General features: G+C 45.1%; 1 protein-coding gene across 1 annotated transcript in view; it reads left to right on the top strand.

The window, feature by feature from the left end:
• Window positions 1-12,492, top strand: part of GIPC2 (GIPC PDZ domain containing family member 2) — a 129,114-nt gene that overhangs the window by 97,393 nt on the left and 19,229 nt on the right. The window lies entirely within an intron of this gene.

Genomic DNA, 12,492 nt, shown 5'->3' with positions numbered 1-12,492 from the left:
CCTTTCTAATTCCCCCTCATCTGTGACTAATCACCACTGTAATTTGATTTATCAGCTGTGTCATGGCAGAGCAGCTAAGCACAGGATGTTAAGCCTATGTCTGCTTCCATGAAAGTAGGAAGTAAACACACTGCAGATTTATTGCAGGATTTTTATCAGCTGTAATAAAGAAAGGTTATTATGCTGTTGCTTATCTTTTAAGCAGAAGGAAGTTCTGAGTTCAGGTCCGCTTTAAAGGATACCCGTAGTGACATGTGACATGATGAGATAGACATGGGTATGTACAGTGCCTAGCACACAAATAACTAGGCTGTGTTCCTTTTTTTCTTTCTGAAAGAGTTAAAAATCAGGTATGGAAGTGGCTGACTCAGTCCTGACTCAGACAGGAAGTGACTACAGTGTGACCATCACTGATAAGAAATTCCCCTTTTTATCTCTTTCTTGCTCTCAGAAGCCATTTTCTGTTTCTGGTGTTATTCAGACACTACTGCAGTCAAATAGATCAGCAGGGCTGAAAGGCAACAGGTATTGTTTAAAAGGCAATCAATATGGCAGCCTCCGTATACCTCTCACTTCAGTTCCCCTTTAATCTAGCATGTGTATGGGCCTTTAAGCTGAATACTCACCTCCCGACCCAGGAAGATGGATCCCAACGAGCGCTCCGCGATTCACCTTCCTGCAGGTGGATACACACAATGTCACATGAGGGCACACAACAGGCGCGAATGGGAGTCATTGGAGACCTTAAGGATCCAATCCGCTGTGACGGTCATTATCGCCACATGTTGCTAGACGTCACAGAGTAGGGACACCAAGAGCCAAATATAGTGTAGTATGTACTGGTGGTTGAAATGAAGTATGATAGAGTAATAAGCTATCCTCACAAAGCAGGGTTACCTCCAAGGTAACCACTGTATAGGCAGGTGGGGAGATTAGAGCTGACCCCACTCAGGATTAAGAAGTCGCTCTCCGTAGATGAGGAAAAAAGGGGGTAACCCCCCTCCCACCATTGGTGGACTTAATATAACTTAGTATGGATACAGAGGCGCCAAAAGGATAAAAGTACCTAAAAAGTTTAAAACATGAGGAGGCCGTGGTGGACTTCCCTCCTCCAACCAGACACAAAAATTGCCAATGTCTTTGTCAAATACAACAAGCTTATTTACATACTCTGGGGGACAATGCAACACGTTTCGCAGGCTTGATTCTGCTTCATCAGGCAATAACAACAGAGCAATAGCATAGGTGGTCAGTAGAAGAGCCAGGCACCTCTGTCGTTCACGTAATTGTGCGCCTATACCCACGTCGCAAGATCGTGGAAACGATTGCTTGTTGTTAGGGTATGGGTCTTTAGAAGTAATGTTGTATCTGTTTTTGCCTCTGTCCATGCTGGGGAAATAATATTTTTAGCCCGTGTTGGGTCTGAAGTGTAGAGCATGATGCATCCATTGGCAGGTTCTGTCTTCAGATCTCTGTTTATCATGTTGGCCGGGATCAGTCTTGCAGCGTGGGGTGCCGGTCTGCTGACGCTGGACGCAGCTGTAATAAATGAGGAACACATTTGTACGTGGGACGGAGAGGCATTAAACTTTGCTATGTGGCTGGAGTAGGGGCGGCAGTTTACAGCTCTCATTAGCTCCTGTAATAAATCGTGGCGTTCCCCTGGCTGGTTCCCCTGCTGTGCCCTGATTCATGCTACGTGGCATTTGTCCCATCTCTGCTATGAAGCGTTTTCTTCATTTTAGTGTTTTATGTAGGAGTCCTGCACATCTTGTCATTGTTACAGCGCTACGTAACGGCCACACCCCCCACAGGCGATAGAGTAAACAAGTTATTACTAATCGCTTCCACAGGGGCGCTTAAAGTGGACCTGAACTCAGAACTTACTCTTTGCTCTAAAAAGATAAACAGCAGCACAATATCCTTTAAAGAAAAACATTTCTTGGTTATGGCTTACAGAACTCCTGCAATAAATCTGCAGTGTGTCTACTTCCTGCTTTTATGGAAGCAGAGAAAGGGTTAACCTCCTATATTTACATATTAGCAGTGTCTGCCAAAACTGCCGACATGCTAGACATGGCTGTCTCAGCCAAGAATCTAATTTATGTATAGTTGTTCCACCAGGCCCACCATAGGTATTTGAACTGTTTGCTTTATAGAACAAAATAATAATAAAAACAAACAATAAAACAATAAAAAAAATGGTATGTGTGGATTCAGCATGGTCTATTTGGGCACCAACTCCTAATATGTAAAATTTCAGTAATGCAATTACCCATACCGTGCTATTTTGTAGTTGCAACAGTGTTTTCATCTGTTTCTACTCCATTTCCTCCGCTGGTCACTGAAACCAAACTCCCGACACCAAATCCCTTCTCGGATGCCTAAACCCAACCTCCACCACCTTACAAAACCAATTCTGATGCTTAAAGTGAATGGGAACCGCATTTAAAAAAATGAGACAGATACTTACCTAAGGAGAGGGATGGCTCTGGGTCCTATAGAGCGTTCCCGCTCCTCTCCTGGTCCCGTCGTTCCAGTGCTGGCTCGCCCGGTAGCAGTATTTGACTAAATTAGTCAAATACTGCTTTACCTGGCCGAAGGAGGCTTCAGAAGTCTTCAGGGAGCCCGAGTGCTCCTGAAGAAGGGCGGCCCTGTACTGCGCCTGCGCAAGCACGCTCTCTTGCACGCTCACGCCTGTGCAGTATGGAGCCGCACGTCTTCGGTAGGACACGGCTCCCGAAGACTTCCAAATACCCTTTGGGCGGGGGATTGAAACGGGGGGGGGGGGGGGCAGCACAGGATAGAGGGCACCGAGAGAGGAGACGGAAGGCTCTATACGACCCAGAGCCTTCCCTCTCCTTAGGTAAGTATTTGCTTCATTTTTTTTAAATGCGGTTCCCATTCACTTTAAACGATTTCTCCCTTCCTGACTCAAACCTCTTCCCCTAAAACTAACCAGTACCTGTTGCCTAACTTAAACCTCCATCCCAAACTCTAACCGGTGCCTGCTGCCTAACCCAAACCTCCACACCTAATATTAACCAGTACCTGCTTTCTAACCTAAACCTCCACCCCCTAACATTAACCATTACCTGTTGACTAAACCAAACCTCTGCTCTTAACATTAACCAGTAGCGATTGCCTAAACCAAACCTCCACCCCTAACCTTTACCAGTGCCGCTTCTAAATTTTAAATCTTCGCTCCTAACATCAACCAGGACCTGATGCATAACCTTAATCTCCACCTCTCACATTAACCCCTTCCTGATGCCTAAGCCTAACCTCTACCCCTAATCTTAAACCCTTTCTGAAGCTTAACCCTAACCTCTTCTCCTAACATAGGATGCCTAAACTGAGCCTCTCTGACGTTTCTCACTAACCTCCACCTTCAGCATTATTCTTTTCTGATGACCAAGCCTAACCTCTCACCCTAATTTAAATACCTTCATATTGCTTAATCCTTAATATCATCCATAACATTAAATGATACCCGAAGTGACATGTGACATGATGCGATAGACATGGGTATGCACAGTGCCTAGCACACAAATAACTATGCTGGGTTCCTTTTTTTCCTTTCTCTGCCTGAAAGAGTTAAATATCAGGTATGTAAGTGGCTGACTCAGTCCTGACTCAGACAGGAAGTTACTACAGTGTGACCCTCACTGATAAGAAATTCCAACTATAAAACACTTTCCTGGCAGAAAATGACTTCTGAGAGCAAGACAGAGATAAAAAGGATCAATAGTTCATAGATTTTAGGTCTGGCTCAACGAATGTGTCATTGAGCAAAAACAATAAAACAGTTAAAACCTAAAAAACAGATTAAAACATAAAATAAAACTGTGGAATTTCTTAAAAAGACATTTTTATGAGAAAGAAAATAGATACAATCGTTTATTTTCATGTCTTTAAACTTTTTTTTTTTTTTTTTAGATAGTGGTCCTTTAACAGTTGGGGTTAAATGACAAGATTAGCAAGTGTTAGTGGAGAGGGTAGGGGGAGGTTAGCTTAGTTATTAGAGAAAGAGGTTAGGATTCAGCATCAGCAAAAGGTTAACATTAAGGGGATGTTAGGGTTAGGCGTCTGGAAGAGGTTAAAATATTTATGTACATGACGTACCTTTGTCAGAGAGAGAAATACACTCTACATTTCTTTTCTCCTATATCACGGTCGCTTACAGTAGGCAGTAGAAATCTGACAGATATGACAGGTTCTGGTCTAGTCCATCGTCTCATGGGGGATTCTCAGGGATATTTTTTCATTACAAAAGCACTTGATAAATGGCAGTTACCCAGTCCAACTGCCAGAAAAGTGAGCAAAGGAGTAGAGAGACTGGCAAACATCTTTGTATAGATCCTTTCCAGGGAGAGCTTTTGTAAAGAATAGAGCAGTGGTTCTCAACCTGGGGTCCGGGGACCCCTGGGGGTACATCAGTACCTGTCAGGGGGTCCCCCAGGGGCTGCGGACAAAATGGCGGAGAACCACTGCACAGTTGGCGCTGGATGGAAGAGCCTCTGCCACCTCCTTTCCCTTCCCCTCCCCTTCCCATGGCCTGTCCCTCTGCTCAACCATCCCCGTCCCACCTCGAAAAACTATATTTTCCAGATACAATATACATACTGTGTCTGCAGCACAGTTTAGAAATGATTATCCGCTCTTAAATCTCCCTGTAACGTATGCTCCGTTCACAGGCGCTCATGGGGAGATGTGTAGTAGCCTAGCAGCTCTCTGGTTGGCCCAAATACTGCCTGTCACAGCAGCAGCAGGCAGCATTTGGGCCAATTAGAGAGGTAGCTAGGCTACTACACATCTCCCCATGAGCGCCTGTGTATGGAGCATAGCGGCGCTACGGGGAGATTTAACAGTGGATAATCATTTCTAAACTGTGCTGCCGACACAGTATGTATATTGTATCTGGCAAATATAGTTTTTCGAGGTGGAACGAGGATGGTTGAGCAGAGGGACAGGCCATGGGAAGGGGAGGGGAAGGGAAAGGAGATGGCAGAGGAGCAGGCCACGGGAAGGGGAGGGGAAGGGAAAGGAGATGGCAGAGGAGCAGGCCAGGGGAAGGGGAGGGGAAGGGAAAGGAGGAGGCAGAGGAGCAGGCCACGGGAAGGAGAGGGGAAGGGAAAGGAGGAGGCAGAGGAGAAGGGGAAGGGAAAGGAGATGGCAGAGGAGCAGGCCACGGGGAGGGGAAGGGAAAGGAGGAGGCAGAGGAGCAGGCCACGGGAAGGGGAGGGGAAGGGAAAGGAGATGGCAGAGGAGCAGGCCACGGGAAGGGGAGGGGAAGGGAAAGGAGATGGCAGAGGAGCAGGCCGCGGGAAGGGGAGGGGAAGGGAAAGGAGATGGCAGAGGAGCAGGCCGCGGGAAGGGGAGGGGAAGGGAAAGGAGGTGGCAGAGGAGCAGGCCACGGGAAGGGGAGGGGAAGGGAAAGGAGATGGCAGAGGAGCAGGCCGCGGGAAGGGGAGGGGAAGGGAAAGGAGGTGGCAGAGGAGCAGGCCACGGGAAGGGGAGGGGAAGGGAAAGGAGGTGGAAGAGGAGCAGGCCACGGGGAGGGGAAGGGAAAGGAGGAGGCAGAGGAGCAGGCCACGGGAAGGGGAGGGGAAGGGAAAGGAGGTGGCAGAGGCTCTTCCGTCCAGCGCCATTTGCAGATTGTTGCTGCATGTGGCTGGACGTGTGAGAGGGAGCTCTCACTGTATATCACTAACAAAAAATCCCAAAAGCTTTTATAAAAGCTATTATTAGGAGAAGGAGGGGTGTTAATAGTGACGTGGATGGGTAGGCTGGTGGTGGAAAAAAAACTGTTCTTTTTTTTCCCCAATCTTTTTCCTTTCTGAGGCCCATAGATTTTCATTGTGTGTGCTGTTATACTGCGTGACCAGTGCACCTGTATTTCGCTAGTATTTGGCTCCACCCACATCATGTCATGGCCACACTCACTTTTTTAGCTTTGCGCGCCGCCTTATTCGGTAGGGGGTACATTTGCTTAGGGATGACCCACAAAGGGATACATGTGCTGAAAAGGTTGAGAACCACTGGAATAGAGGAAATACTGAGAATTCCCCATGAGCAGATGAACTATTCCAAAACCTGTCAGATCTGTTATATTTTTACTGCCTGTTGTAAGTGACAGCATCATAGGAAAAAAGTAATGTACAGTGCCTTTGTATATGGCGCTCGAGATTATTGGCTAGAATCAATGTGTCACCTTGACCTTGACACTGAAGCGAAAAAACCTTATGATTTAATGAATTGTATGTGTAGTACGGATAATTACTAGAACATTAGTAGCTAAGAAAAGAGTCTCAATTTGTATTTTCAGTTACAGTATATACTGTAGCTATTTTTTTTTATAACATTGCATCATTCTCTAATATTTGCAGTTTACACACTACATCTGCATTTTATACTATGAAACAGAGCAGAGCTAATGACCGTTTGAACTTCCCTGCAGTAAAACCTTATCTGATGATGTCTCTCACTGTTTCTTTAATGTATAAATGCTTCAGAACATAGCATTGTCTGTAGCCGACTAAATTAGTTGGAGAGCTCAGAGAAGCTCTTTTGCATAGATATCAAGTGAAGTTTCTTAACTCTTCTTGTACTGCAAACAATATGAGACTCACATCTTTGCTATTAAAGGAAAACTTAAGTCAACTATAAAAAATGAGATTTACTCACCTGGGGCTCCCCTCAGCCCCCAGCAGCCGATCGGTGCCTTCGCAGCCCCGCTCAGATGCTCCTGCACCCGCCGGCGAACACTTCCGGTTTGGCCGTCACCGGCCGACAGGCATGGGAACGCGAGTGATTCTTCGCATTCCCAGCCTGTATATCTCCCCCTATGCTGCTATTGCGACCAGCTGGCCGCAATAGCAGCATAGGGGGCGATATACAGGCTGGGAACGCGAAGAATCACTCGCGTTCCCATGCCTGTCGGCCGGTGACGGCCAAACCGGAAGTGTTCGCCGGCGGGTGCAGGAGCATCTGAGCGGGGCTGCGAAGGCACCGATCGGCTGCTGGGGGCTGAGGGGAGCCCCAGGTGAGTAAATCTCATTTTTTATAGTTGACTTAAGTTTTCCTTTAATGTTATACTTCTTAGCTGTGCTACACATACAATTCCTTATATCATAAGTTTATTTTTACTTCAAATTCCTTTCAAGAGGAACTCCGGTGAAAATAATGTAATAAAAAAGTGCTTCATTTTTACAATAATTATGTATAAATGATTTAGTCAGTGTTTGCCCATTTTAAAATCTTTTCTCTCCCTGATTTACATTCTGACATTTATCACATGGTGACATCTTGACACTTTTACTGCTGGCAGGTGAGGTCAGTGGAAGGAGATGCTGCTTGCTTTTTTGGCAGTTGGAAACAGCTGTAAACAACTGTTATTTCCCACAATGCAATGAGGTTCACAGACAGGAAACTGTCAGGACCATGGTCCTGACATCATGCTGTGGAAGGGGTTTCACCACAATATTTGCCATACAGACCCTTCTGATGATTCAATTGAGAAAAGGAAATTATTTCTCATGGGAAAGGGGATAACAGCTACTGACTGGGATGAAGTTCAATTCTTGGTTACGGTTTCTCTTGAAAGGACCACTATCATGAAAAAAGTTAAAATCTGACAAAACCGACAGGTTTTGGGCCATTCCATTTCCTCATGGGTTTTCTTTGTTTTCAACAGCATTTCCAGAACAGCAGTTGCAAAGTCTAATGCTGGGAATACACGGCTTAATCTTGAGTCATTAAGATGGCTCGATAGATAATTTCCGACATGTCCGTTCACTGTTCGATCGTTTTGCCGCTCGATTCATCATTGAAGTGAATTGAAAAAAAGATAAGTAAAACGAGCAGAAGATGAGAGAATCGAGCAGGCAAAACAATCGGGCGCAGAAGCGAGCGCCAGAATCGACCCGTGTATTTCCAGCATAACTGACAACACAGTGTGCCAGTGAGTAGGGAGGCTGGCTGGTATCTTACTATTTTGGCAGTTAAACTGCTGTTCAGGAAATGCTGTTTAAAACAAAGAAAACTCTGAGAATCCCCCATGAGGAAATGGACTGGCCCAAAACCTGTCGGTTCTGTCAGATTGTAACTGCCTCCTTTTTTCACGATAGTGGTCCTTTAAAACTGAGCTACATGTTTCTCTGCCCGCAGTCCCATAGAACGAGCCAGCGGAAGTGACCTACATTGCCAGGGCCATTGAGTTCAGGAACAAAGAGAGAAAATTGTTGGAATTAAAAACAATCATTTCTTTAATTGAAACTTTCTAAATGAATTGCGGCGGAGCAGAACTCGGCAGCCTTCGCTCCATTCTAATAGCATTGCGCCCTCTCGTCCGATAGATAGTCCCTTTCATTAAAAGCAGCCTTTAATTATCTGCAGACGGAAGAGCGAGGCAGCCAAGCGTGCCCTCGGCACCCGAGACCCGTCGGCGATATCAGCGCCATGTCTGCCGGTACTAAATGCCATTACCAGACCGAGGACTTACGGGCTGGACGCCTTGTTCCCTCGCTCATTACAAAAAATATAATCTAATGAGAAACGTATGATTGTAATTTATGTGATGGGATTTGGTAAATAATCTTCTTTGCATTTAGTGTTTTGAAATAGTCTTCAATTTACTAGGATTTTTTTTTGTCTATGTGCTAAGCTGTAATAGAAGAAGATTGCCTCCTAATAGAGTTAATTTGTTTACTCGGAGAGACCAAAGCTGTTCTTTAACGGTATATTTGCTTCTCGGGATGTGAACGGATTTACGGGTCACTGAGTTCAGGAAAGTTTGAAATAGGCACAAATTGTCTTGATGTCGCATGGACAGAGCATACTTGTGTTTATCAGACCTGTCCTCATATCCCCCAGGCCCGAATTTACATCACAGGAGCCTATAGGCAGGGCCAGTTTAAGCAACAATGGGGCCCCAGGGCAAAATAAACCTAGGGGGCCCCCCAACATATACCACGGAAAAAAAATCGGCATTAGGGGACCTTTTTTGCAGCTGGTATAGTCAGGGTGTGAAGTCCCAATCGGTCGGAGCTCCACATTCTGGCTATCCCAGCCTGCATGGGGGACAAGGGGTTAAAAAGTTTCAGGAGGGGGGGCCCACATAATTTTTTTTTTTTTTTTTAATTCTCACACTCTAAACATAAAAAAAAAAATTGGGAAAATAGAAAAAAATGCCAGGGATCTTCATACAGCCATATTGCGGCTGTATAGCGATCTCTGGCCAAAGCGCTGCATATAGACCCCCTGGAAACCCCGTCAGGAAATGTATTGCGCTTTCGTTTGATACATGTAAAATTACACTACCGTTCGGTTTGCTACTAAAAGTGACATTTACCGCATTTAAAAGTATACTTTTTTCCTTCGAAACTTTAAAATCTATTTTCTCAAAAACTATAAGGTCTTTTTGAAAAATTGTTTTTTCCTCTTATTCCTAATGATCTCCTTAACATATCCTGCAAATTTAGGGTTTCTAGTATTTAAAGTGGATTTGCTATTAACCATAAAAGTCGGCAGATTTTTAAATGTGTATTTTTTTTCCTTTGAAACGTTAAAATCGATTTTCTCAAAAACTATAAGGCCGATTTGAAAAAATGTTTTTTCCTCTTATAGCCACTGGGGGCCCCTACAAGCTCTGGGGCCCTGGGGCAGCTGCCTCCTTTGCCTCTATGGTAGCGCCGGAACTGCCTATAAGCACTGATGTCCTGGCACCCTAGACTTTGCCCTCCACGATCCTACAAATCCCCACCAAACCGTAACGCAACTTGCTGTCACTTCTCTCTTACTTCCCCTGCCCATCAAAGATACAGGTGTCCCTTAGCATTAGGTAGCCAGATATACCCCCAGTGTTAAGTAGCCAATATATTTAGAGGTTTCAAAGTGCTCCAGGCCAATTTATTTTAGCACTTTTTTTATTTATTTGTTAGATTTCCTTCCTTCTAATTAGTACTGCTGTAATATGTATTTATGGCCACTTGTCACTAGGGGGGGGGGGGGGGGGGACTTCTTCTTTTAGTTTCTATATTCTCTGCTAGTAGAGAGAGAATTTACAGCACAACGAGTTCTGTCCATTGAGGTCAAAAGAAGTGCACTTATCACAAACGAGATAACTCTATTGAAGCTGCTAATGGTTTAAAGAGAAACTGAAGTGAAAATAACATAATTAATGAAATTATTTATTTTTTTTTCATTTATAAATTATTTAGCCAGTGTTTGTACATAAAATCTTTTCTAACTCCGATGTACATTCTGAAATTTATCTTCTGAAATCTATTTCATTAATTGAGAGTTCTGAAGCCAGTACAAAACATACCTGGTCTTCCAAAATGCTCTGGGGGTGGAGAATTCTGGATAGCTAATCAGCCTAGGCTAAACATCACTGGGACGGAGAAGAATAGGGAATGGGTGGGAAGACCTCATTCCACATATAGTCCCTGAAGAAATTCACTTCTCTGTGTTCAGTCTGTTTAATTAGTTCAGCAACTGTGAATAGACTGTAGGAGAGTTCTGTTTAGGCAAGTCTGGCATACAGTTAACACTGGGACTTAACTCTTTCAGTGCTTTCCGCAAAAGTGAAACCAATATCAGAGGAAGGGAAGGTTAGTAGCTGCCCCCCCCCCCCCCATGCCTCTGGGCCCCCTGCAGCTTCAGGGGCTGCTCTTCTGCAGTTACACCCCTGTATTCACCTGGTCTGGACAATGTCCTCTGACGCAGCGATCCTCTTCCTCCCAACGAACAATGGCTGTAATGTCGACATCCTCTTCTGGGTCCCGATCACATGATATGACGTGATCGGGACCCAGGTGATGGTGTCAGCGTTGCAGCGCTGCTCGGTGGTGGAAAGCGAGTGATGGAAGAGAAGAGGAGAGCTGAGCCATCATCCGAAACAGGTAAACATGAGACTGCACCCTGCGCCCATTGAAATATGAAATATACTAAATATGTACCCACGGTTTCATATCCATTTAAACCCACCAGTATGTAGAGGCATCTATTAAGCAAGGTAAATAGAGTGAATAAATGCAGGGGAGGCCTAAGGCAGGGTATAATCAATAATAAGCAATTCTATGTTGTTTACCTTTCCATAAATAAGTGAAAATTTTACGCATCTCCTTAAAAAAGGATAGCGGTACCGGTACATGTATTGTCCTAAATATGTATGTGATTTTCGGTATTAAGTTTGTTTTAAGGAGTGCTATTTTACCTAGTATAGGGTATTCAAACTTTGCCATGTTTGTGACATCCGTTTGAATAGTCTTAGGCCTCTTTCACATTGGGACGTTGCGTTTGATGCGACATTAAAGTCGCACAACGTGCCCCTAACGCAGTGCATGTAGGTTAGGAAATTGGGCTTTATTTTGCACTGCGTTATGTGTCTCTTGGTGCGCCGTTTTCATCGCATACTGATGGAACGAAAACGGCGCATGCACTACATTTTTTTAACAAAAAAAAAAACCTTACTGAGCATGTGCAACACACATAACGCAGCAAATGTATTGCTAAACGCACAGCATGCAGCACTTGCTAAATATTGCTACATGTTACACACAACGCAACGTGTGCACTGTGAATGTCGCACAGACTTTGTATAGCTGTGCGTTAGTCTGCGTTATAAAATTTTCTAACGTGCGACTTTAACGCCCCACTGTGAAAGAGGCCTTAAAGCGGAACTGAAGATTCAGTAAAATCAAAGTGTTTCACTTACCTGGGGCTTCCCTAAGCACCCTGCAGCCATCCTGTCCCGCGCCGGTCCTCCGCGATCTTCCATTCTCCCAACACGATGCAGTTTTGTTTCCGTCGTTTTGTAAGTTGACGGCAACTGCGCCTGCGCAGCCCTGGCCACGCGTATCCATCGTGTTCCCGTCCTGCAGGATGCTATTGCGGATGGGAACGTTAAGAAGGATACGCGTGGCCAGGGCTGCGCAGACGCAGTTGCCGCCGACTTATAAATCGGCGGTTAGGAAACTGCACCGCGGCGGGAGAATGGAGGATCGTGGAGGAACGGCGTGGGACAGGATGGCTGAGACACTGATTTTACTGAATCTTCAGTCGGATGCGATTGCTATGGCGACAGCTCAGGAGCCCCAGTGCTGTGCAGATGCATCACTGGCAGAGCAATGCATCTGTAGAGCACTGGGTCCTTTAAAACATCGCCCTAGAAATCACAACTTATGGCATCAGTGATTAAAAGGACAACTGAAGCAAGAGGGCTATTTAGGCCCCACGTGTCCTGAAGAGGTGTGAAACTCACGTGAAACAGCTGTAGACAGAAGGGGCATCTGTTGTATCTGTTGCTGTGTGGCTTCAATAAACAGAAGTTTTCCTATGGAGTGCCGGAGTCTGTGAAATTCTTCCTTGACCTGCAAGAGGGCTATTTAGGCTGCCATATTTATTTCCTTTTAAGCAATACCAGTTGCCTGGCTATCTTGCTGATCCTCTGCCTCTAATACTTTTAACCACAGACCCTGAACATGCATG

The sequence above is a fragment of the Hyperolius riggenbachi genome, chromosome 6 (genome assembly GCF_040937935.1).
Source record: "Hyperolius riggenbachi isolate aHypRig1 chromosome 6, aHypRig1.pri, whole genome shotgun sequence".
Taxonomy (NCBI): Eukaryota; Metazoa; Chordata; class Amphibia; order Anura; family Hyperoliidae; genus Hyperolius; species Hyperolius riggenbachi.
This window is presented reverse-complemented; position numbering and strand designations above follow the sequence as displayed.